We start from the raw sequence: 26030 nt of genomic DNA, 5'->3' as shown, positions 1-26030 counted from the left end.
ACCTTAGAACTCAGGTTTTCAGGGTTTTCAGGAGACAGGTGAAACTATGGCAGCTACCTGGGGACTGGAATTCAGAGAAACTCCAACTTTGTTTTGCCTTATCCAGTGGCTGTTAGGCTTCTGTTTTTCACTGTAGCTGTAGGTTGTTGGTGTTCAAGATAACCATCATACTCAGAAGAGACTGTGGGGCATAAGGTGGAAGAAACAGGATAAATTAAAATGCTACAACGTTCACTGTGGTTTTGTCTTTTTTTTTTTTTTTATACCAAGATTCAGCATTACCTACTTCAGCAAACATTCCGTAGACTGACACATGGGTTTGATTAACTTCCAGAGTTGTGAAAAAGGTGATTTTCATAATACCTGTCAATGTTCTTGTTGTTTTTACAGAGAAAAGAATTTCGGTGCCCTCAACAAGTAACTATATTCCTTGTTTTTTTACGTGACAGTTGTAACTCTCAGTTATGTCTGAGTGTAGGACTGTCAAGTCAAATATGCAAGAGCCAAGTATGCACAAGTTGATTCTTTTTTAAAAAAAATTTTTGAACATGTATTCATTTTTGAGAGAGAGATAGAGTGTGAATGGGAGAGAGGCAGCAGAGAGAGAGGGAGACATGGAATCTGAAGCAGGCTTCAGGCTCTGAGCTGTCAGCACAGAGCCTGATGCAGGACTTGAACTTAGGGACAGTGAGATCATGACCTAAGCTGAAGTTGGCCAGTTAAACGACTGAGCCACCCAGGGGCCCCATATACACAAGTTGATTCTTGACCATATGCTATTTACTTGCCATAACCAATATGTGACTTATTAATAATAATCTGATACGAAATATATGTCTTTTAAATGTCTTTTTCTGTAAGTTGTGAACATATTTCTCTAACATGTACATTTGTGCCTGCTTCTGCTTTTTAATTACCATAAAGTAGATATGATTTACCTGATTTGAGAGGGTGGGATTGTGAATATATTCTGCAGAAAGAGAGTGAGTGAAAAAGCTGAACTCAGAAATGTTAAATCATAATTTTCTAAACTCGGTATCATGGAATATTCTTGAAGATAGTAAGTTTTGGGAAAAGGCCTCATGGTAAAATATATTTGGGAAATTCTAGGCATAATATTCCTCATTTGAATATTTAAAGTGGATATTAGTAACCAAGGCCTGATGCAAAGTTGCTAAACTTTAAGCTAGCATTTCCCAAACTTATTTGCATGAGGAGCATATTCTGTGGATCATAGCTAGTAATATCGTGAGAAACAAGTACATTTTTGCAGAAGAAACCAGTGGACCTCTAGATAATTTTATCGATTTACTTTAACTTTTTATTTCAGCTAGTTACAGACAAGATACGCAGAGGTGAGTAGTGGGGACAAGTAACGATGAAGGCAATCTTGCATACTTAGCTGGAGAATAGAAATGTACTTAGGTTTTACTAAGCTGTATCATTAGCCATATCTTTTATATATAATGAGGAATTAATAAGTTGATGAAATTAAATGTTTATTTGTGCTATAGAACTTTAAGAATGTAGTCAATTTATTCTTAATGCTTTGCACAGTTCTATACATACGGCAGTTGTTAATGTGTGTGTGTAATGGATTAATGCATTTTATAAACTTTCATAGAGCTTATCACTGGGAAGAAAGAAAGCTATAGGAAACTGAAATAGAATTTTGAGCTCCTGTGTTTGGTTATGCAACCATTTCTAGGTTGGTAAATTCAGGAAAAGGTATTGAACTCTTTTGAACACTTGAGAAATAAACACATACGTATATGGTTACTTTATAACAAATCAAGAACAGATGGGAAAAGGACAGTCTTTCCAATAAATTGTGTTGGTGAAGCTAGACAGCCATGTGTTTATGGAGGAAACTGGACCAGTATCTTACACCATACACAAAACATAACTTAAAAATGGAATAAATACTTGAACATAAGAACTGAAACCATAAAACTTCAACCATACATAGGTGGTAGGCTCCTTGAGATTGATTGGGGCAATGATGTTTTTTTTTTAGTTTAGTTTTGTTTTTTTTTGCATCTGACACCAAAAATAAGGACAACAGATAAGTGAGACTACATCAAACTGAAATCTGTATCTACACTCTGAAGGAAAGAAATCAAAATACAAGTTACCAAATGGGAGGACATACTTAAAAATCTTCTTTCTGGTAAGGGGTTTATGTCAAAAATATACAAAGAACTCCTACAAGTCAATAGAGAAATAGCTAAAAAAAACAGGCACATAATCTGAATACATTTTTTCAAGAACACCTGCAGCTGACCAACAGGTACATAAAAACCTGCTCACCTTCACCAGTCAGGGAAATGCATATTGGAACCACAATGAGATCTCCTCTCAACACCTGTCAGAAGGCAGAGTATCAAAAAGCCAAGAAATAACAAGTGTTGGTGAGAATGTGGAATAGAGGGAACCATCCTGCAGTGTTGATGGAGTCTAACTTGGTGCGGCCATCCTGGAAAATCGTGTGGAGGTTTCTCAATTAAAGAACTGGCATGATTCAGCACTTCCACTTCTGGATATCTATTAAAAGAAAAGGAAAACTCTCAAAAAGATATCTGTGCACCTACATTCATTGCAGCATTATTTGCAATAGCCAACATAGGGAAACAACCAAAGTGCCAATAGATGGTGAATAAAGAAAATATCTCTTATGTGGAGTCTTAACAACAAAACTCAAGTTCATGGGTACAGAGATTAGTGGTTGCCAGAGGTAGGAAGTGAGGGGTGGGTGGGAGAAATGAGTAAAGGGGGTCAAAAGGTAAAAAGAAAAAAATTAAAAAACCCCAGTCAACCAAAATAGACATCACCAAATCCATGTACAAGAAATCCTTAATTTGATTCCATGTATCTTTCTAATGTTTCGTTAGCTGATTTCCTAAGCCATGATAAATTACAACTTTTTAAAAAAAATTACTGCAGAAAAACTGTTGTCAGGTAATCTAAAGGGTAAAAATTTTGCATTTCAAAGGCATATGATTTATACTAAATTTTAGTAAGAATATGTTTGATGTTTTTGAAATACTTTGAAAATAGATTACTTCTTGAAGGTGTTTAGTATTCAAAATTTCTTGCCCCTTTTTTCAAATTCATAGTAACATAAGGAAGGAAATAATCTGTAAAAGACTAAAATCATGATCTTACAAGTGTCTAATCACTTCCAGTGCTAAATTCATTATAGCCTGGACCTTGAATAAACCTGACTTGTCTCTTAGATATTAATTGCTGATTAAAATGGTGTGTGTATAGATGTATCTATAGATCTATACAGATCTATAGATATATCTATATCTAGATATATATAGGTGTCTATATATCCAGATATAGATATATCTATACACACTAGTGTGTGTGTATACACACATACACACTAAATTTTTTACAGTTTTTGGACAAATGATCATTTTCTATTCTGCCAAGTCCACCATATATTACCAATGTATTTTAAAAAGAGTAAGTATTGGGCACCTGGGTGGTTCAGTTGGTTAAGCATCTGTCTTTGTCTCAGATGCTTGAGCCCTGCTTGTGAATTTGAGCTCTGCTTCAGGTGAACCCTGCTTCTTTCTCTCTCCCTCTGACTCTCGTGGGATGTTCTTTCTCTCTCTGTCTGCCCCTGGCTCACTTGTGCCCCCCCCCCAAAAAAAAGTAGGTACCATTCCTTTGGATGTTGGTTGAATAGTAGATGTATTGTACACATTTATTTACAGTTAAAAATGGACTCTTTTGAACCTCCGATTATATATATTTATATAAAATATAAATACAAAAAATACAAAAATACATAAAAAATATAAAAACATGTGTTGTAAAGTTGAACTTTAAGTGATTTTGTGAATGATAATGTTTCTGGCTAGAATTCTAGTTTTTTGAAGTTTGCCATAGTGGGGTTATAGTGTGTCTTAATTATTTTAATGATTAAAGTGCAGGTATTTTATACAAGCTGTCTAGAAAGCTAGTAGGAAAGGATCCACTTGGCCTTCTGTTGCCTGCAGTGTGTACTGTGTTATTGGAGGGTTGGCAGGCTATCATGTTAAAAAGGACCCCAGATTACTGTTTTCTCCTTCAAAACACAGTAGTGAGGATTTCATCAACAAAATTGTAGGTGGAGAGTTACACATGTGTGATTCTTATAAAGAAAGCAAGAATTTTTTAATTTGTTTCCAAATTATTATGACATAATCTAGGTGCAGTACTCTGTAGTACTTCTAACATGATTTGAAACAAGATTGGTGGTATTTTGAATGTAGTCTATTTAGATTTTTCTGCATTTGATTAGAGTATTTGCACAATGAAATGTCCAGGATATATAAACTTTCAGTTAGAAATTAAGGCAGGATTCTAGAATCGTTCAGGAGACTCAGTAAAGTAAAACAAACAAACAAACAAACAAACAAAAAACCCTCAAGGTATTCTGGACAAATTGGCAGACATTTTCTCCCACTAAGCGTGCAGTGAGTGTGGTTAAAATTACTGTCCTAAGGTACAACATGTATGTAGTTTTTGAAAATAGATGAGAGAAGTTGTAACAGGAAGCCTCTTTGAGCTTTATGGAAACGGAGAAGAGACTAAAATGAGGCCAAGTGTGCATTAGCCTTAGGCAAAGGAATGTGTGGTGGTGAATATGGCCTAGGATTTTGTAGCAAGTCAGTGATGGAACACACCCTTGTCAGCTGTGTTGAACTTCCACTTCTGTGTGAGGTGGGGTAGAATGAGTGTATGTTGCACATTGCCCCTTTATTGCTGAGCCAAGGAGCTTCCCCTTCCTCCTTAGTGCATGTAATGATAAATTATATGTAGATAAGGGTATACACACATTGATATAAATATACTGACATAAAAATTTCAAGACGAATACACCGTTTACCTTAGGAAGTGTTTGAATGAAATGAATGTATGAAAGAAAGAGTATTTTACCCTGTGGAGAGCAATGCTGGTCTCCAGAAGCTATTTCCTTTGAGTTACTTTTTTTTTTTTTTTTTTTTGTCTGCACAACATGCGCTCTGAGCCACAGTGTTCAAGGTTACTTGACACCTTTTATGTTAGCCACCTTCCCTTATTTTTCTCCAAGGCTGTGATCCTTTTGAAGATAGCCAATTTCATGTGGAGTGAATTGGAGCCCTCCCTTGGTAGGGTCCCTTCCCTAAGACAAGAAAACACACACACAAACACACACACAGAAACTTCAAAGTAACCTGGCTATGCGTGTATGTGACAACATCCCTCACGATTTGTAACATGAGATCACTTAATCAGACTGCATGTTTGTGTGTGTTACCATATATGGGAGACAAAGAACTAGGAAATATATTAAAAACTCTGCCATATGGCGTTCGGGGCTCAGTTTAGGGCTCAGCCCGACTGAGCCGTGCTGGCACGAATAAAGTTGCTTCCTGGAAAAAGGAAAACCTCGATGTCACAACTCTGTGTGAGAATCTTGCTACATCCCCACTATTGGAAATGAGAAAGGAAGACTATTTCTCTCAGGGAGGTGATTGAAATGGTGCATAGAAATATTTCTACTTTTGGAGGAAAAAAGGGACAAAGTTAAAAACATGAAAATGAATTGGAATGCCCTACTCCTGGCACTTACTTTGACTTTATTTCAACCTAGAAAGACAAAAAGATTCTAACTCTTATTTTTCTTTTACATTGTGACAAGGCAATCAGAAATGGCACTGGCTGGGGGAAATATAGGGGCTTTTTCATGATTTGGTAGTTGGTCCAACTTAAAGTTAGTCCCCAGTTGGTCCAACTTAAAGTTTCATCAGGAAGAAAGTTTTATATCTTTTTGCTGTGCATTTGCATGATCAAGTAAGATAGTTTCTAGTTTTCAGGGAAATCACTCAAATCTTTCACAAGCACACTTTATGGAAAAAGATCACACAACATAAACTCCTCAAGATTGGGGTAAGAACTCTTCTGGTATGTTTTGAATTTGTTTCTCTCTCTCTCCTAACCTCAAAACATAACACATAAAACAGTGAATATGTAATGAATGAAATGTATAAAAATATATAAATGACATATATTAAGATTGGTAAGTTTATTCTGAGAATATTTTTTCATCTTTTCTGTGATCCCAATGCCTAAAAATTAAGATAATTTTAGCTCATACAGGACTTGATTGGTCTTAAATCTTCCCATGTGAGAATTCCGTAGAGAAATAGTACCTCTGTGATGAATGATGAGTGATGAGTAGGGCAGATGATTTTTTTTGATTCCATGACATCTACATTTTAAGAGAGATTTCTTTCTTTAGTATCTACATATATTTCCTCCTCTTGATATTTTCACAGTGAAAACTAATTAGTTGTTTTTTTGTTTGTTTTTTTACTTTTTTGTATTTAATTTAGGCCTGTGTCTGTTAGATGTCCGTTTAATATGAAAATCCTTTTGGGGGAGAGAGTGTGTTTTTGCTCACATTGAATATCAGAGAATAACTGTCAACACTCGGGAAATAATGATTATTAATCAAGGAGGGAATGCATTTCCTTCAGAAGACTGAGACCTGGCAGTGGGTAGGAGTCCTCTGTTTTGTTCTCAGTATTCTCTCTCAGCTTTTTTTTTCCCCTTTAGTTTTTCTTAGTTAAAATATATTCCACATCTTTTTTATGAAAGACTACTCTTAGACCATGTTTTTTTTTAGCATAAAGACTAAATTTCGAACAGTTTTTGGACAGATGATCATTTTCCATTATGTTTCCTATGCACCATATATTACCAACATAGTGTTCTAAAAAGAGTAAGTACCATTCCTTTTGATGTTGGTTGTATAGTAGATGTATTGTACACATGTATTTATAGTTAAAAATGAAATCCTTGAACCTGAGACTATATAAGGCACTCTAAACCACTTAGCGTGGTGGAAGATTCTAGAAGTTCATGCCGAAGTTAAGCTGATATGGCGGATTTCACAGGTATTGTGAAAGAGTTGCCAGAGTTCACTCTTGGAGGGTTTCAGTGTGATATTTGAAATATTGTTTTGGGAAAGATTTTTGGATCGTGACCATACTTACAAACAGCAGTGATGTTGTTACAATTACACAGTCACCAGTTTTGTAGGAGAATTTTGAGGTGAATTGCCTCTATTAACAATTCTTCCTGTTCCTTTAACTTTCCAGTGTTCAGGGTATCTCCTTGACTATCTCTTGGTTTTGCAAAGAAAGGAGACTTCAGGTTTTCCAAGACAGACTCTAAGTTTCTGGAGAAATGGAATTGGTAACTGGCAAGTTGTTGACATATTTGTTAGAACTAGGGTTTTTGTTGCTTTATGATTAATCCATTTTTTTCTATTCTTCTGCTTAATTTATGATTTCTGTTTCCTGTAACTTGAGTTTTACTTGCCATATCTCTTCCGCTGTAAGAACAATATGTGCCATTGTAGGTTTGGCTTCCTTTCACAGCTTGCAGATTGTTTTGTTATGTCGTAGTTCAAATTTCTTGCAGATGGAATGTGATTTACTCCGCTTTATTTATTCATCCAGACCATAAGCCACAGATCATCTGGTAGATTGGCTACTCTGTTGATAGGTCCTGATGCAATAGACCAAACACCAGAATGGGGTTGGAGAGGGAAGAAATGACAGGAAATAAAACATGGTTGATGCCTCTTTACCATGGACTGTAGATTAGGCATTTTCCTTAAAAAAAACAAAAAACAAAAAACAAAACAAAACAAAACAAAAAACGGGGGGGGGGTAGGCAGGGTAAGCATCTAATACATGTACTATAAACTTAAAACAATTTCAAGTAGAGGCACCTGTGTAGCTCAGTTGGTTGAATGTCCATCTCTGGGTTTCAGCTGGGGTCATGATCTCAAGGTCATGGGATAGAGCCCTGCATCAGGCTCTGTGCTGAGTGTGGAGCCTGCTTAAGATACTCTCTTTCTCCACACGGTCACTCTAAGTTAGTACCTGCGCCTGGAATGGGGCCACAACCTTAGCTGCGTCGGCCACCCACCACCGCCTCTGGACCATGGACCCCTGCAAAGTGAGCGAGCTTCAGGCCTTCATGAAAATGTGTAAGCAGGATCCCGAGTGTTCTGCACACCAAGGAAATGCGCTTCCTGCGGGAGTGGGTAGAGAGCATGGAAGGTAAAATACCACCTGTTACTCATAAAACTAAATCAGAAGACAATATCAAGGGAGAAAAAACAGATAGTAAGAAGGCGGAGGAAAACATAAAGACAGATGAACCATCAAGTGAGGAAAGTGATCTAGAAATTGACAATGAAGGTGTGATTGAACCAGATACTGATTCCCATCAAGAAATGGGAGATGAAAATGTAGAGATAAATGAGGAAATGATGGATCAGGCAAATGATAAAAAAAGTGGTTGCCATTGATGCCCTAAATGATGGTGAACTATGGGATGCCATTGACTTGTTCATGGATGCCATCAAACTGAATCCTCTCTTGGCCATTCTATATGCCAAGAGAGCCAGTGTCTTCATCAAATTACAGAAGCCAAATGCTGCCATCTGAGACTGCGACAGAACTATTGAAATAAATCCTGATTCAGCTCAGCCTTACAAGGGGCGAGGGAAAGCACACTGACTTCTGGGCCATTGGGAAGAAGCAGCACATGATATTGCCCTTGCTTGTAAACTGGATTATGATGAAGATGCTCGTGCAACGTTGGAAGAAATTCAACCAAGGGCCCAGAAAATTGCTGAACGTCGGAGAAAGTGTGAGCAAAAACGTGAAGAGCGAGAGATCAAAGAAAGAATAGAAAGGGTTAAGAAGGCTTGGAAGAACATGAGAGAGCCCAGAGGGAGGAAAAAGGCAGACAAATGAGGAGCTCCGTAGGACTCTTTCCCAGGTGGTTTTTCTGGGGGAATGCCTGGTAATTTTCCTGGAGGCATGCCTGGGATGGGGGTGGGGGAGGGAGGAATGCCTGGAATGGCAGGAATGCCTGGGCTGAATGAAATTCTTAGTGACCCAGAGGTTCTTGCAGCCATGCTGGATCCAGAAGTTATGGTGGCCTTCCAGGATGTGGCCCAGAACCCAGCAAATACGTCAAAATATCAGAGTAGCCCAAAGGTTATGAATCTCATGGTAAATTGTCAGCCAAATTTGGAGGTCAAGCATAATGCCTTTCTGACAAACAAAGCCCTTGCTGAAGGAAAAGCAACTTTGATCACCTATTGGATGTCACAATAATACAAACCAGTGTATCTCTGACGTTCTCATGGAGAAAGCTGGGGTGCTGTGAAGATAATCCCTACCCCTCTGCCCCACATGCAACTGAAACATTTTACGGTGATTTACCATTAGGGTTTTCATTCAGATGATGTTTTCCTACTAGGAATTACAAACTTTAAACACTTTTTAATCCTTAAAAATATTTAAAAACATATTAAAAGGGTGTGTTAATTCCTACATTTTTCTTTACTAATCATTGCAGTTTTTTTCTTCCTTTGGATTAATTGGGCAAGGAAGATACGTCAGTATGGAAGATTTATTGCTCAGTTTGAGTGAAATAAAAGCTTATTAGTGAGAGGCAAATATAACATTTAAATAGATGAAGTTTGAGATGGGTATATGGTTACTGAGACATTTTGACTTGTCTTTTTAAATGCTTTATTTTTTACACATGATTTATTTCAATAAAACCATTGGGACCACCAGTATTGGAGTAGGACCTGGATAGGGGCCGTAAGTTCTTGGCAGGGCAGCAGCAACCTTTCTCCTTTAATATAGCATGCATACTTGTGCAGATGCATTTAAATCTTACCCTGTGGTGAAGGGATGATTTTTATAATGCTGCAGTAGAGTTGGATTACTTAGCTGTGTTCTTGTGTGATACCGAAAATAAACGTTTCGTATTATTTCCACACACACGCACAAAAGATACTCTTTCTCTGTCTCTGTCTCTCTTTTCCCTCCCTCCCTCCCCCCCCCCCCCCCCCCCCCCGCTGCCCAGCTCCCCTGCTCCTGTGCTCTCTTTCTCCCTAAAGTTAAGAATGAAATAAAAATCTTAAAACAATTTCAAGTATACAGTATTTCACTTGATGATGTCCTCAGAAAAATTCAGGCAAAAACTGAAAATCTTCTATTGTTGTAGGTATTTTCACTACTAAGATAAAAATGAGTATGACATTAAAATTGTTGTTTGACAACTCAGTTGTTGTATCATGGACAGTTTACTCAAGGAAAATGAGGTTAGAGATTGTGTATTAGTGTACTTTGAGGCTTTGTTACTAGTGGTACAAATTTTATTTGCTCCATCTATGCTAGAGATAAGGGCTAGTGTAGTATATGAAATGCAAGGGTCTTAGTACATCAAAGGCTGGTGGCCGAAGTTAGGTGTAATGGTCTGGAGCAGTTGTTGTTTGCCAGAGGCATACTCTGCTCATCCAGGATGGAATTCATACAACATACAGAGGACGTGCAGAAAGTGACCTATCTATTGGGCTGTGTTCTCACTCACTTGCTTTATACTTGTTGATTAAAAAACAAAAGAAAACACAAAAACAAACAAACAAAAAAACCCTCCTTGTAGCTAATGGGATTTATTAAGTTCCTCAGAATAGCTTGTTACCTATTACAGAAGAAATACTGAAATCCAGGTGTTCCTAGATAACTTTCCAGTGTATCCAGATCATCTTGCTATAATGGATCCTTACCAGTCTGTAACTGCACTATGAAGTTCATCCTGTCCAGGGACCACAGTTTTACCTCTCTGTGGATGAGGGACAGGTGTGCAGGTCTTAATTCTTTCTCTATGCGGCAAGGCTTTTGTGTACATGTGTGTTAATATGCATGTTTGATAAAATATATTCCTTAGCATGTATTACATATATTTGATAGACTGTTTTAAAATAAAATAGGTATTTAATCTTGTCTTTATCATCCAGCTTAAGAAATAAAACATTGCTGCTATTTTACTTGATGTCTTCAGTATTCTCCTTTTTGTTTTCATCCTTGTCCTGCGTTCCCTTCGCTCCTATTTTAATTTTGTGCTAATAATTTTCTTGTCTACCTCTACAGTCTTAACAAATAACTAGAGTTTCCTAAAATTACTTGGTTATGAATATATGTATGAAGAGAGTCTTACTGGTAGTATTTCTCCATGACTTTTGGTAGACATTATTGAGACTCCTTCTGCATATATTTGTAGTTTATTACTTAGAGTTGCTTGCTGTATTAGAGAATAGTCATTAAAGTCTTCCTAGTTGTCGGTAAATTTCAGAAAACTTTTCCAACAACTTAGTTTGCCATAGCTATATCCATGGTGTGTAAAAAACCATCCAAGAACATGGTAGTTCAACATTAATTTATGCTCATGTGCCTGTGGGTTAGCTGTGATTCTGATATGGACTTGGCTAGATAGCTCTGTTTTGGGGTAGCTCTGCCTCACACTGCAGGTGTATATACGCTGGACAGGTTTCCATGCTTTGCCTTTCTTTGATCAGCAGTTTATTCCAGGTATGTTCTTTTATGGAAGTGACAAAGGTATAAGAGAGTGGTAAGCTGCAAGGTTTTTTAAAGTTTAGATTTACAACCTTTGCAACTGTGACACTGTCACTTCTCCTATTGGATAGTACAAATCACGTGGCCAAATGTGTAGTGAATTCATTTTCCCCATTCCCAGTCTTAGCCTTCATGGATCTGTTTTCTGCATGTATAGTTTTCACCTTGTAGCAGTCTTACAAATGGAATCCTAGAGGTGTAGTCTTCTGTGTGTGGCTTATTAGTTTAAAACATAATGATTTTGAAATTCATTCACATTGTCGAACAGATCATTTTTTTGTTCCATCTCTGTGGCCTACTGTTGAGGCAGATTTCATTCCTACTCTTAGTTATGACTTGTTTCATGATCGAAGGATGTAGATTAGAAAGAACAGAGTTCATGAAAAATGCCACAGGTAGTTTCCTAGATCATGTGTCAGTTGAGAGTTAGTGCTGAGGAAACTAAATTGCAAAGTGAAAGACTGTAAAGGGGTGAAACTATCATGGGAGATAAGAGCGAACTAGAGAGAAGACTAAAGATAATAAATTACAAGGAGTGCATTTTTTTTTTTTTAATGTTTATTCTTGAGAGAGGCAGAGTGTGAGTGGGGAAGGAACAGAGAGAGAGGGAGACCCAGAATCCGGAGCAGGGTCCAGGTTCTGAGCTGTCCGTGCAGAGCCTGATGTGGGGCTCAAACTTGTGAACTGTGAGATCATCACCTGAGCTTGTCGGACGCTTAATAGACCGAGACACCCAGGTGCCCCAACGAATGTGTTTTAGAAGGAGGCTACTGGGCAAGTTGTGTAGAAGATGGGTTAATATTAAAACTATACTTCTGGTCAATGAAGGACTTCAGATAATGTCTAATTTAGGTTTAAGGCAGATAGTTAAAGTTTGAATTGCCCTGAACTCAGGTTAAATTTTGTAGAACTTACATAATGTGTCAATTAAAAAAAATAATAACTAATCTTGTGAAAGGATTGGTGCTTCTCTTATTTCCCTCAGTCTGTGAACATACCTCCGATATACCTGTCATCAACTTGTGTTAAATTTGCCTATATGATTTTCCCCAGCCTTACTCATCCTTCTGAGTGCCTGTAATTTTTATTTTTTAATGTTTATTTATTTTTTAAAGAGACAGAACATGAATGAGGGAGGGGCAGAGAGAGAGGGAGACACAGAATCTGAAGTAGGCTCCACGCTCTGAGCTGTCAGCACAGAGCCTCATGCAGGGATCAAACCCACAAACCGCGAGATCATGACCTGAGCTGAAGTTGGATGCTTAACCAACTGAGCTACCCAGGTTCCCCATGAGTACCTATAGTTTTTAATGGTTGGTAAATTATCCTTAAATATTTGCTTAGTAAATACATATGTTCCTCAACTTTACTGATAATTCTTTTCTGTGTTTTCCCCATGAATGTTTGGTATTTATTTATAATTTCCCAAGAGTAATTTTACTAGATGTCCTACAGGTGACTTAAATCTAAATGATGCCTTGAGCTTAACCAATAGACCTACTTACTTTTCTACATCTTTCAGCCTAGATAATAATGTCACCAGTCCTGTAGCTACTGAAATAACTTGTGACTTTTGATCCTCCTTTCTCAATATTTCCTGGACTTATTTCAGATACTTATCATCTCTTGACATTCTGGCAACAGCCTTTTAACAGATCTCTGTAAATAAATTTGAAGCTGCCTTATCTCTGGGGTTGGTTGGTGATAAAGGGTTTCCATTTCCCCTTAGTTTATATTAGGGCTAGATAATGCATATGTAATATGTCCATTCAATATATTTCTTGGCAATATTTTACTCTTAATTTTATTGTTAACCTTTGATCAGTTTCCTTTTCCAATGATGGCCCAGGAGAGAGTGGAGTAAGATATTCCAGTGAAAGTCTTACTTTTTAATAGTGCTTGACAATATTTGATTGTGAAAGTCAACAGAAGGACTAAAAACACAGTTTTAGAATTACTGGTAAATTCATTTTCTCATGATAACTTTTCTCCCCAATTACCTGGAGACCCAAAAGGAAATAACATTTTCTAGGTAATGGTGAACTGATACACATGGATGGTGTTTTTCTCTAGGTTCATAACGAATTTTGGTTGGGTAAGGTTGGCAAAAATGTGATAAACTGATAGTTTTGTTTTCTGTTGATAGGCACTTGAAAACCTTTTCTGAGTACAACTTTATGTAAACACATTAAAAAAACTTGTATACAAAGAAATCCTGTCTTTAGCCAGGTCATTTGTGCTTTGTTTCCTGAAGCATGAGAGATGCTTCTGAATTATCAGCCTCCTATGGACTTAGTCTGAAATTGTTTATTCATAAAATGATCTGATAAATTTTAAGAACCAAGCTTCTTGGATAACTGTTTCCCGTGCAATTCTAGAATATGTTGCATAATTCAGACAATGTAAATGTATGCAAACTGCTTAAAGTTTGATTTTCAGATGATAAATTGAATGCAGGTGTTCATTGTTTACCTAATTGTAAGATAGTCTATTTTGTTTCTACTTGAAACATTCTGAGCATGGATCTGTAACTACAGAGTGAGAAACCTGTGCATGCATGCCTTTGATTTAGTTTTTTTCTAATGTATATATTGTTCTTTGTTGGGCAAACTTCCCAGGCTGCCTTGCAGAAATAATACTGTGGATGATGTTAAAGCTGAAAGGATAGATAGGTAACTGGATTATCTGTAGCCGTGGACCGTGACACAATTACCATAAAACAATGGATCCTAACTTCGATGTGTGTTATAAAAGTTCAAACTGGTAAAATCCTTTCCCAGAAAAATAACCACATCATACACAAAACGTGTGAGTGGAAGAAGACAACTTGTCCATGTTGAAAAACCTCAGAAGACTCCAAGAATGATTACTTCAGGAATATAAAAGTGGTGAATTGCCTGTGTGTAAACGTCTTGACAGTAGATCTGAACAAATAGCTAAGTGTTAGCTGTTGAATGAGTCATTAAGTATATAGAAAACTATACACTTGGAAGATAGGTTTTAATTCCAGGGAAGACAAAGGCTTGTGCAAGAAAGGAATTATAATAAATGACTTAGCTCGGAGGAATGTTTACGTAGTCAGTGATGTAAACACTCAATACTGATTTAACCAAAATTATGACATTGAAGGAGTGGGGAATTGGTAAGTATTAGTGTATATCATGTTGAGGTTGGAAGGAAAGGGACAGAATTCTTCAGTAGATAGACAGTTCAGAAGATAAAGAGGTCGTATCACAGTATGTTCAGAGATCACAATGTGGTAAGTTAGTTGACCCCAGATTTTCAGTCCTTTTACACTGTTCTACTTCTGCACCCCTGCCATGGCCTCTTGGTGAGGGAAGGGTTTTCCCTGGTTATCGATTGTGGATTGGACCTCCTAACTTGCTTTGGGATTTTAGCAGATGTGATAGAGATGGAGGCTTAAGTGTGCTTGTGCTGTTGGGCTTGCCCTCTTGTGGTTCTAGTATTGCTGCTAGGAAGGCATATACTGGTTGGTTGTAGCCCCTCCGGTTTGTCTTGCAGAGTGTGACCAATGGGTCCTAGCTGCCGCAGCCAACTCAAAGCCCTGCAGCTTGCCGCACAACCATGTAAGCCATCACACAGCTCTGCAAGTGAAAAATAAGCTTATTACTACTGAGCCTGTGTATTTGTTTTCCAGCAATAGTTGACTGCTAAACATGGAAGTGAATAATAGAAGAGATAGTTGAATGAAGGAAAAATAATTGTGTGGGGAAGACAAATTAGAGTGAAGGGGGTTAGGTAAAATTTTTTGTGACAAATCTTGTAGGGATATTTGGTTCTTCAAAGTATGTACACTTAAAACTGATAAAACATATGAATAGAAAATTAAGGGAATAAAACAACATGATTGATTTGTAGTTGGAGTTCATAATGGAGATTTAGTGGATAGCCAATAGATCAAGGCAGTAATAAAGCTCGAATGCCTTCAACTATAGTCTTCTGATTTTTTAAATGTTGTTTAATATAGTGTCAAATGCCTCATTGAGCTAAAATGGCAAGATTAATGTAAGGAGAGAGTAAGAGAAATGATGGATTGGAAGTTTTAGTCAGAGACTTGAGTTGTGGAAATTAAAAATGTCTTACGAGGAACAGATAGAGGTAAAATCAAGTTTGAAGGTGATTGCCAAAGGGGAAAGGTTGAGGGATGGGCAGAATGGGTGAAGGGGTAGTGGGAGGCAGAGCCTTCCAGTTATGGAATGTATGTCACCAGGATGAAAGAGCATAGGGAAGATAGTCAAAGATATTATAATAGTACCATATGGTGACAAATAGTAACTACACTTAGGATGAGCACAGCATAACTTATGGACTTGTGGAGTCACTGTTGGGTACCTGAAAATAATGTAACCTAGTGTGGCAGCTATACTTGAATTAAAACAAAGCAAAACAAAACAAAACCTCAAAAAACAACTGAAATTATGAAAGGATCCAGAAGGAAAAAGGAAAAAAAAAATCACGTTTCTAGAGTTGGAATGGTGGCAAGAGTGAACAGCAGACCCCAGTCTAGTTACTATCACCCACCCCCCTGGGAAAAGCCACAGCTTCCTGACCATCCCAGTCACCATGACTGCAATCTGGAGCAGTGAGGCCGAGACCCGGCAGCCACTGAAGACACCAAGCGTGGCCCCATGGGCAGTGGCACACAGAGTGGTGGCATCTGCCTGTGGGGACAACAAGGTCATCCTGATGAAGGTTTTGGGAACAATAAAATGAGTGTAAGAAACCAATATGGTTTCATCAACTGGAATGCCCCAGACTGCTGTAAAGAAGAATAATCCCAGGAAGTACCTTTGCAGTATATGAGTTGGAGGAACTGTGGAGTCAGACGTTGAAAGAGAAAAGGTATGCAGGCAGCAAATGTGACAGGCTCTGAGTGGAATTTCAGTGACAGGCAGTAGGTAAGCAGCAGATCATAACCATTATCCATGCTATCCCCTTGGCCAGTGTCGTCCCCGTGACTCCCAGCAAATACCCAGTATAGTGAGAGTGGGGGAAAGAGAGGGAACTGAGCTTGCTCCTAAAGGCCTGGCTTCATGCAGGCTATGATTTCCATCTTATTACAGGTGGTTACCGGTGGCTGTTGGCCACAGTCTTCTGAGGTAGACTTCAGGGTAGACCCGTGAGATAAAATATGCATCGGGCTTATAGGTCACCATTGCACAGGGGTCCTCCTCTCCAAAGACAGCCTAGTCTTTGGAGGATAGCACTGAAGAAGATAGGGAAGATCAAGGAGATGAGACCCAAAGTCAGCAGCCATCTCATTGTCAGTACTGCCACAATTTCACTTATGCATGCAGGTTCCCAGAAAACCCTAGATCATAAGATGGGCAAGAGACAAAAGCAGCCGAACCAGAAGCTGAGAATTCGTTAGCTCCAGAGGTTGAAAAGGGTGGGTCTGAGTACATGTGGGCTTACCATCTCCACCATCATCCAGTTGAGTCATCCAGCAGGAAGAAATGAAGATGAAATTCCAGCAAGAAGAAATGTAAAAAAAAAGATCGGAGCTGAAATTTTTAAGTGCTTGGACCAGATAAATAGAATGATCTGCATTATCTATGTAGCATGGGGTTTTAATTTTATTATTATTATTATTTTTTTTACCTAAAGACATCTCATTTCGGTAGTGACAAACATGTTTTTAAAAAACTGTTTTTTCTCAACACCCCTTTAATTTTTATTGTTGGTTTTCATAATGTTTATTTTGAGACAGAGATAGGCAGAGTGTGAGTGGGGGAGGGGCAGAGAGAGAAGGAGACACAGAATCTGAAGCAGGCTCCAGGCCCTGAGCTGTCAGCACAGAGCCAGATGTGGGCTCGAACCACAAACCGTGAGATCATGACCTGAGCTGAAGTCTGACACTCAACCACCTGAGCCACCCAGGCGCCCCCCTCAACACCCTTTTAAAGGTTTTTAAATTGTTTCATACCTGGTCAAGTTGAGATTTTTGAGAACCTCATTTTTAATTTGTAATCAAAGTTTATGGCTTGACTTTTTTCAAAAAAGTCAAATCACAAGCATCTGTTAATAAAGGTCTTATATAATTGTAAAAAAAAAAGTTTCTAGGAGGATTACAGAAAAGTAGTTGCTCAGGGGAAGACAAAAGGTGAAACAAAGTTCTAGAGGATTTGAAAGTTTTTTTGTATATGGGCTTGGAATTCAGCCAAGGTAGTGTCAGTAGTTCGAGTAAAAAGGAAGACTGATCCATGTGCGTAAAACTGCAGAGCCTGTGAAGGAGTGAGACATGATGGTACTATGAAGATGGGAAGATTTTACCAGATGACATGAATTATGGAAGGATAGGATTCCAAAAAAATTCCTTGTTATGGAAGAACAGTGGGGATCTGGAATATTAACTCTGACTTCAAGCCTTTTTAGTAACTGATGGTTGGGAAAGGCAGTAGATACCACATGAGAAAGATGTCAAGCAGTTGGTGTACCTTCAGCTGTAGGTGGTGAAGAACCTGTTTACGTAATGAGATTGAGTGTACCACAGCATAACAGAATGGTACAGTAGAAAGGGTAGGGAAGGAGGTTAACTATGGGGTGAAGATCCATGAAGAAGGACCCAAAAGTATGGGAGGGATATTACTTTGATGTTAGTCATATAACTTTACTCCTGCGTATGGAAAAAACAGTAAAGAAAGATATACATAACAAAAAGCTTCAACTATGTGTGATTTACAGAGTACTTTAAAATGGGAAGAGAATGGGGCTCCAGTCAGTTAGGCATCCTACTCTTGGTTTTGGCTGGGGTCATGCTCTCATGGCTCATGGGTCTGAGCCCCGCATCAGTCTCTGCACTGACAGAGTGGAGCCTGCTGAGGATTCTTTACCTCTCTCTTTCTACCCCTCCCTCAATCGTGCTTCTTTTTGTCTCTTAAAAATAGATAAACATTAAAAAAAATCTAATTATAGAATGGGAAGAGAAAATCCAATACTCTAATGGTAACAGTTGAGAATTCATAATAGTTACATACACCTTTCTTTTCATTTTCTATTTTTATTCTTCCAACTGCAACACTAATTTTTCTCATTTTTTTTTCCTGAAGGAAACTGGCTGTCAGGGAAAGCAGAAGGAAAAGATTCATAAACATGGTCAGAGCTATTCCAATATTGGTACAGAGGAAACAGAAATTTACACAAACATTAGATGTTATCATAAAGTTTCTGGCTACTTATCAAACCCCAATTTGTATAGTTAACTATCTAAATTCATAACCAATATCCAGACTTTATCAAGGAATAGCCATAAACTACTCACTACACCAGACACCTCCAGTGTCTGTTTACTTTTTTTTTTTTTAAATAACTCATTCTCCATTTCTCAAATGGAAGAAACTGAGGAACAGACTACATAAATATTTTCTGCCCAACTTGTCACGTGGAAAAATTATTTGACTTCAGTGTCCATGCTCTTAAACACTTGGTAACAGGGTCTCAAACTCATGAGAGTATATATATATATATATATATATATATATATATATATATATACTGCTATCAGGTGAGCAAACCACATTTAAGGACTTGTGATAAATTTTAACAGATAATTTATAAATTTCTGTAAGTTAAAGAACAAGAACAAATTGAAAATCAATACCTTAAATTTATCACGATGACTAGATTTCATATTTTGTAATACAGTAACTCACATGGACTGTTATTTCAAATTCATTGTTTAGACTTTTAAATATTCTTGACCTTAATTATCACCAGGATATCAGATTCATTTGTTTAAAGTATTAAATACATGTGTTTTGAAACAAAATCCTTAATCCAGAAGCATCTATTTCTTGGGGATATAATATTGACATTGCTTCTTACATTACACTATATAAATGTTACATGAATTTTTTATTACCACTAGGTAATAGAAGGACAATGTACATGTGGCAAGGGTTAATAAGAGCCTGCATGTCAACTCTGTCCCTTGTTCTTCCTTCTTAGAGGCAGTTTCTCTTGAGACTTTTCAAAGAGATTCTATTCATTCTTAACTTAGGTCTGTGAATCTCTTCCCATTTATAGGCACCCCTTCCTAAGGAGGCACAACGCCTTCTTTCACTTAGTTTCTCATTCTGTCTGTGTAACGGTCACCTGGAGACTCTACTTCACTACTCTGCTAGCAGTTGCCTTTATTTTTCTACTGTGTGGGGATATCTTGCTTTCCATATCCTTTGTCTGCAGTTTACGCAGTATAGTCCTCAATTGTGTGGAGCACCATGTCCTGAGAAAAGAGGGCATGGGGGATTCTCTGCTTTCCTATGCACGTAAAGAGCATAGAAGGTATCACTCTATTCCAAGAACAGCAAAAATTTGAGCAAAGTGAAAAATTAACTCTTTTTAGATCCATCAGCGGTGAAGTCACAGGGCAAACTACTGTCCTCAATATAGCAGACACAGGTGAAATTTAAAGTATTTTGAACTAAATACAAATGAAAACATTGACCTTTGAATATAGCAGAAGCAGTGCTTAAAGGGAAATATATAGTGTTCAATATACATACTAGAAAAGAAGAAACCTGTAATTGATCTAAAATTCCATATTAGGGAATTAGAAAAAGAGCAAATAAATTCCAAAATAGGTAGACGAGAAATAATGAAAACTAGAGCAGAAACAAATGAAATGGGAAACAGTAAGATCAAAAGCAAACCCAAAACTTGGTTCTTTGAAAAGATTAATAAAGTAACTGTGCCACACAAAGAGGAAGGAGGATTCAAATTACTAACCCAGCAAGGAAATAGGGAACATCTTTACAGAACCACCAGAAAGTAAAAGGATAATAAATGAATAGTGTGAACACCTCTACGTCCTCAAAGGGGATGATAACCTGGATGAACCGGACCAATTAGTTGAGAGAGACTATCTGCCAAAACTCACATAAGAAAAGACAGTCTGAGTAGTCATACCTATTAAATGAAATCAGTAATTGTCCAAAATAGCACCAATTCTGGGTGTATTCACTTGTAAAGTCTAGTACATGTTGAGAGGAGAAATTATACCAATTCTCTTCTAGAAGACAGAAGCTGAGGGGATGATATGCTAACTCATTCTGATGCCAGCCTAACGCTAAAAACAGACAAAGGTATTACAAGAAAACAACAGACCACTAAGTCATGAACATAAGTGAAAAAAAAAATTGACATTAGCAAGTAGAATCCAACAATGTATGTGAGGAATTAAAGACTTGAGCTCAGTGGGAATTATCCTAGGTATCCAAAGCTAGCTCCTCTTAAAAAGAAATCAATAATAATATATCAACAGGCTGAAGAAAAAATCAAATAATTCATTACTTGCAGGAAAAGAATTTGGCAGAATCCAGCACCCATTAGTGATAAAAGTTTAACAAACTGGGAATAGAGGTAGCACTTCCTCAATATGGTAAATGATATGTACAAAAAACCTACAGCTAACATCACACTTAATGATAAACTAGAAACTTTCCCGCTAAGATCAGCAACAAGGCAAAAATGTACCCTCTCACCATTCCTTTTCAACATTGTACTGGAACTCTTAGTAAGAAAAGGAAGTAAGTACTTTGGGAAAGTACTTAAAATAAAGTACTTTATTTTAAAGTAAAATAAAACTCTTGGCAGGTGACAAAATTGTCTTTGTAGAAAATCTGGAAGAATGAACCAACTCTTGGAGGGAAGTGGTTGTAGAAAAGTTGCATAATTCAAAGTTAATATACAACAGTCCATCGCTTTCTTATATAATAAATCAACAGGTGAAATTTGTAATTAAACACATCATCTGTGATGGAATTGGGGGGTGATGGTGGGGTTTGGAGCCAATGGCCAAGAAAGAATTCTTGAAGATGTCTTTGGTGCAAAAAGATGATGTTATTAAGCACAGGGACAGAGCCCATGGGCAGAAAAAGCTGCAATAGGTTTGTGACAGGTAACTGATTATATACCCTCAGGTTAGGATGGGGTTAGGGTTAGAGGAAGTCTCTCAGTTAGTTTGGAAGTAAGGTTCCCAGGACCTTAAGGAGCTAGGTGGTGTTAGGAAAATGCCATTTATAACCGTTTAGTAAAATCTCAGCCATGAGACCCTTCAGATATCTATCAGGGGGCCATAAACCTGGAGTATGGTTGCCAGCATATATCTTGGGGGAATTGAGATAAAGGACATTTCCAAGAGAATTTTTATTTGTTAAAGTAGACTTGCAGGATCCTGGGGGGTCAGGATAATGTTAAGCCAAGATTCCCTTTTGCTCCTAGAAAAGTGTCATCGTCAAGGCAGCTGAACTACAGGGAGGTCACTCTGCTGGTTTCAAGGACTTGTTTAATGGGGTGTAGACAGTAAGGGAATTGAATTTTTCATTTGCCTTAGTTTCCTGCATCACCGTGGCAAGCACTTAAACCCCTTTGCTTTGTTCTTGGGTAGCCTGGAGTGTCCAAGGAATATTACACATACTTCACTTGCAGGGAAGGGCGCTAGCCTGTGCTTTGCCCTCAGCTTGCATTATGCTCCCTCATCAATTTGTATGTAGTGCCCCCCAAATAAAATACTTGAAAATCTGTCCAAATATGTATTAGATCCATAGGAGAAAAGCTACAAAACTCTAAGCAAAATTAAAGCGCTGAATAAACGAGATCTATCCCATGTTCATGAATAGGAAGACAGTATTACCAAGATGTTAGTTCTTCCTATGTGGTCTGTAGACTCAAAGCAATCCAATTAAAAAGAAAAACAGCATTTTTTTTGTATGCGTAAACTGATTTTAGAGTTTATATACAGAGGCAAAAGATTCAGAATAGCCAGTGCACTATTGAAGAAAGATAAAATTGGAGAACTGACACTACTGAACTTCATGACTTACTATAAAGCTATAGTAATCAAGACAGTCTGGAACTGGTGGAAGAACAGACAAATCAGTCAGTGGACAGAGTACAGAGCTCTGGAATAGACCATGTAAATGGCTGATTTTCATCAAAACAGGAGAGGAAATACAATGAAACAAAGGTAATCTTTTCAATAAATGGTGTAACAGCTAAACATACACATGGAAAAATGAATCTAGATGTAATTTACACGTTTCACAAAAATTCAGAAGGGATCATAGACCTGTGTGTAAAACACAAAACCATAAAACTCCTGGGAGAGAGAAGAAAACTTAGCTGACCTTGGGTTTGGTGGTACCTTTTTAGATACAGCATCAAAGACATAATGTACAAAAGAAAAAATTGGTAAATTGGACTTTATTAAAATTAAGGGAGAATATACCTATAAAAGACACATGTGATAAAGGACTCCTATCCAGAACATTAAAAAAAAAAAAACTATTAAAACTCAACAAGAGGAAAAAGAACAATTCAAAAAATGGTAAGAGACCTCAATAGTCATCTCACCAAGAAAATATACAAATGGCAAACAAGCATATGAAAAGGTGCTCCACATTCTAAGTCATTAGGTAAATGCAAACTAAAGCATTGAGATATCACTGTACATCTATTAGAGTGGCTAAAATTTAGAATGCCAACACCTAATGCTGGTGAGGATACAGAGCCACAGGAATTCATTCATTCCTGGCGAGAATGAATGTAGGACAGCACATACACTTGGAAAGACCATTTGACAGTTTTCTTATAAAACTAAACATACTCCTACCATATGGTCCAGGCATTGCACTTCTTGTTTACTCACACGAGTACAAAACTTATGTCCACACAAAAACCTACACGTGAATGTTTATACCACCTTTTTTTCATAATTGCCAAAACTTGGAAGCAAGCCAGAAAGGTGAATGCATACATAAACTGGTATATCCAGAAAATGGGATATTACCCAGGGCTAAAAAATGATCGAAGAAGACACGAAAGACATACAAGAAACCTAAATGCATGCTTTTATGTGAAAACAAAACAAAACAATCTGAACAGGCCACGTACTGTGAGTGCAAGTATATGACTTGTGGAAAAGGCAAAACTATGGAGGCAGGAAAAATTCAGTGGTTACCAGGGGTTGGAGGCAAGGAGGAGGATGAATAGAAGGAGTGCAGAGAATTTTTAAGGCAGGGACAATACTCTTTATGGTACCAAAATGATGAAATACATTACGCATTTGTGCCAACTCATAAAATATAAAAACGCTGGGTGAATCCTAGTGTTAACTGTGGACTTGAAGTGATAATAATGTGTTGGTGTAGGCTCACCAATGTTAGCAAATGTTCCACTCTGGTGTAGAATTTTGATAATGGGGGAAGCTGTGAGTATGTGGAGATAGAGGGTATATAGGAAATACGTATACCTTCTATTAACTTTTGCTGCAAACCTAAAATTGCTCTAAAAAGACAAAGCCTATGAAACTCAAAATGAAAGAGAATGCAGAGGAACTAAAATTCTGTTGAGACCCTCAGTGTTTGTAGAAATCCATATCCTTTCCTCACACGTGATGAAAAAGTGTTTTTGAAGTACAGTTTATGTTGACAATCGTTACCTTCAAAATTATGGAGAAACTATCCCTTTGTTTTTCTAATTTTCATTCTTGCTATTATGTCTCAACCAATTTGGGCTCCTGCTTTATAGGAGACCTTTTGTTGCTGCTGTTAATTGAGTTTGGTGTATTTTCATTCATGAGCTTCTACATTCCTTGAAACTTTTTAATTTGGAAACTCATGTTCTTCATTACTGTAATTTTTTTTGAAACACTTGATCTTTCTCCTACTCTTTTGTGTTCTTCCCTTCTGACTTTTATTTTTTCTTTTCTTTCTTTTTTAACATATTGGACTTTGTGGTCACTGTTTTTATCTCTGTTTTCTGCTTTTTAAATATTACCCTATTTTATAGTTATAAACACTTTCTCCCTTATCATGCTTTAGTCCTTTTTTTTTTACTGCATAATTTCTGTAAACATTTTAATTTTTGCCTTTTTGACTTTAGATATCATGTTAGTCTTGATTTTCAGTTAAATCTGTTTTTTCTGGTCATATTTATCTGTTGGGTGACTGTACATGTTGGCTTTTGTAGGTGGAGCTTGTTGACTTTGAGTTTCATTATAACCATGACTGAGAGGGACCGTATTTGGGGATCTCTGACAGTGTCCTCAGGGCTTCTGCCTAGGAAGAATATTGTTTGACATTCTTTTGGGCTGCAGGTTGATGGAGGCAGAGGGTTCTTAGCGTCAGTGTGTGTATGTGTATTTTTTGTGACCAGTGATATCACTATGATTCCCATGCTGAATCATAAAGATCTAAATTTTCAGCAATTACACACTGATTAACTTTCTTAATGGAAAAATCTACCACTGTGGTAGTTGTTTTCTGTTCCATCTGTTGTGTTTCTTTTTCTGCCTGCCTTTATATGAATTGTTTTATTTTAAAGATTCTATCTTATCACTGTTGATTTCTTATTTTTAACTTAAAAATACTTAGTGCATGTCTTGACTTCAGAATGTATGTGTAGTCACAGTCGCCTTCAAATAATAATATAGTATTCATGAGCCCAAAGTAGTAGGTTGCACAAGGGGAGCCTGCAGGGGTGTAAAAGTTCATGTTGAGTATGTGGCTCCCAGAAGTTCTATATTCTCCTACTCACCTCCACTCAGTACTTAGCAATGTGTTGAAATTTTCTACTTATTTCTTCTTAGCTGCTTGTATGACACCTGATGTCTCTTGTTCTTCTGTTGTACTGTCTGTAAGCTGGTGATGGCATTCTCTCGGTCCTTGGGGGAGGCCTGCCTTTTCTTAGATTTAAGGATGCTTGGTCCTCTTGTGACCTTGGCTCTGGTGGACTCAAGAAAAGTTCTGCTTTGGTAACTTATCTGCTTTTTCTTCAGAAAAGAACATGACTTATTCCAGCTTTCCATATGTTACACAAAAATAGAAATCCTAATCAGTGTTAGCGAGAAATGTAAAAATTCAAAATTTAATTGGTCATTAAGCATGTGTAGTTTTGAATTTACCCCCACAGCAAATTTTATTGCAAAGATTACCAAAAGTCTCATAAATAGTTGTAATATTAGTCTATAACAATGAATGACAAATTCAGGCTGTTCTTTTTGTCAAGATGGCTCAGCCTCTGTTTCTAGTATATATTTCCTATATACCTGACCCAGAATTTTCTGTGTTTCTCATTGGCCCTAGTGGCTGGAATCTTAAAGACTTCATACATTTTGTAGGCTGTTGCCATCTTTCATGGTACAATATGTGGCTGGCAAGAGTCTAGCATCCAGTAATTCTCTTTGTACTGCCTAAGACAGGAGGGAACACCTGTTCCTATGGTCTCCTCTCAGTATGCACTTCGTGAGCACTTTGAAGTCTTCCCACAAATGTGGTAAATATCTTGTTTCTGAAAAGAGTCAAGAAAAGGGCTAATACTGGTCATCTTTCAGATTTAACCATGTGTTAAAGAGAACATTCTGTTGACTGTACATATATCTCACGTACTGCTAAATGAGACCAGATGCTGGAATTACAAAGAGGTTTAACAAATTCATTTATTTGCATATAACTAATGTTGGTAATACTTTTCAAAGATTATAATGTCTAAGGAATCTGTCATGTTAAAGTGTAT

At 37.4% G+C, this 26030-nt stretch overlaps 1 protein-coding gene and 1 pseudogene across 1 annotated transcript in view; both read left to right on the top strand.

The window, feature by feature from the left end:
• The window catches only part of CRPPA (CDP-L-ribitol pyrophosphorylase A), a 332224-nt gene that overhangs the window by 79146 nt on the left and 227048 nt on the right, over nucleotides 1–26030 (top strand). The gene's annotated exons all lie outside the window — the stretch shown is intronic.
• LOC124524549 (hsc70-interacting protein-like) lies at nucleotides 7907–9112 on the top strand (annotated as a pseudogene).

Source organism: Lynx rufus, unplaced genomic scaffold (assembly GCF_022079265.1).
Source record: "Lynx rufus isolate CCGP_SWC_20201006 ecotype Redwood Valley unplaced genomic scaffold, mLynRuf1.p SCAF_4, whole genome shotgun sequence".
Classification (NCBI taxonomy): Eukaryota; Metazoa; Chordata; class Mammalia; order Carnivora; family Felidae; genus Lynx; species Lynx rufus.
The sequence above is the reverse complement of the archived record's forward strand: the minus strand, read 5'-3'. Positions and strand labels throughout refer to the sequence as shown.